This window comes from Odontomachus brunneus, unplaced genomic scaffold, assembly GCF_010583005.1.
Source record: "Odontomachus brunneus isolate Ranch 3 - 2012 unplaced genomic scaffold, Obru_v1 Obru_scaffold_231, whole genome shotgun sequence".
In the NCBI taxonomy this organism is placed as follows: domain Eukaryota; kingdom Metazoa; phylum Arthropoda; class Insecta; order Hymenoptera; family Formicidae; genus Odontomachus; species Odontomachus brunneus.
In genome coordinates this window covers 151,416-152,365 of record NW_022639681.1, presented here as the reverse complement: position 1 = coordinate 152,365, position 950 = coordinate 151,416, and positions in this window count along the sequence as shown.

Below are 950 nucleotides of genomic sequence, written 5' to 3'. Positions count from 1 at the left end.
GTATATTTAGATGATATAGTATTATATTCAAGCTCTTTAACTGAACATGCTATAAAATTTGAAAAATTAATTAATAAATTACGTAATGCAAATTTAAAATTGCAGCCAGAAAAATGTGAATTTTTAAGAAAAGAAGTAACTTATTTGGGACACATAATTGGAAAGGATGGTGTTCGCCCAGATCCGATAAAAGTTGAGGCTGTAAAAAATTTTCCAACCCCCAAAAATGAAAAGAACATTAAACAATTTCTTGGATTAGCAGGATATTATCGAAGATTTATTGAAGGATTTTCAAAAATAACCAAACCTCTAACTAATTTATTAAAAAAAGAAAATGGATTTAATTGGGGAGATAAAGAACAAAATTCATTTGAAATACTAAAAGATGCATTATGTAATGAACCAGTATTACAATATCCTGATTTTACTAAACCTTTTCTTTTAACAACAGATGTTTCTGGAACAGCAATTGGAGCAATTTTAAGTCAAGGTCAAATTGGTAAAGACCATCCGATTAGTTATGCTTCGCGAGTATTGAATGATGCTGAAAAAAATTATTCAACAATTGAAAAAGTATTATTGGCAATAGTTTATGTTGCACAATATTTCCGACCTTATCTTTATGGTAGAAAATTTATTTTAATAACCGATCATAAACCATTAACTTGGCTTCATAATGTGAAAGATCCTATTTCACGACTTGTTCGATGGAGAATTAAATTAGCAGAATATGATTATGAAATAATATATAAAGCTGGAAAAATAAACTTAAATGCTGATGCTCTTTCAAGAAATCCTTCAATATGAATATATCCTATACAACCCACATATCACGAAATAGAAGAATGCTCCGAAGATGAAGAAGCAATAGAAAGAAACAATAACCCAAAACCTTTAGAAATGTCACCGAGAAGTGGTAACATGATCGAAGAACCAGAACCTGAAGTTAT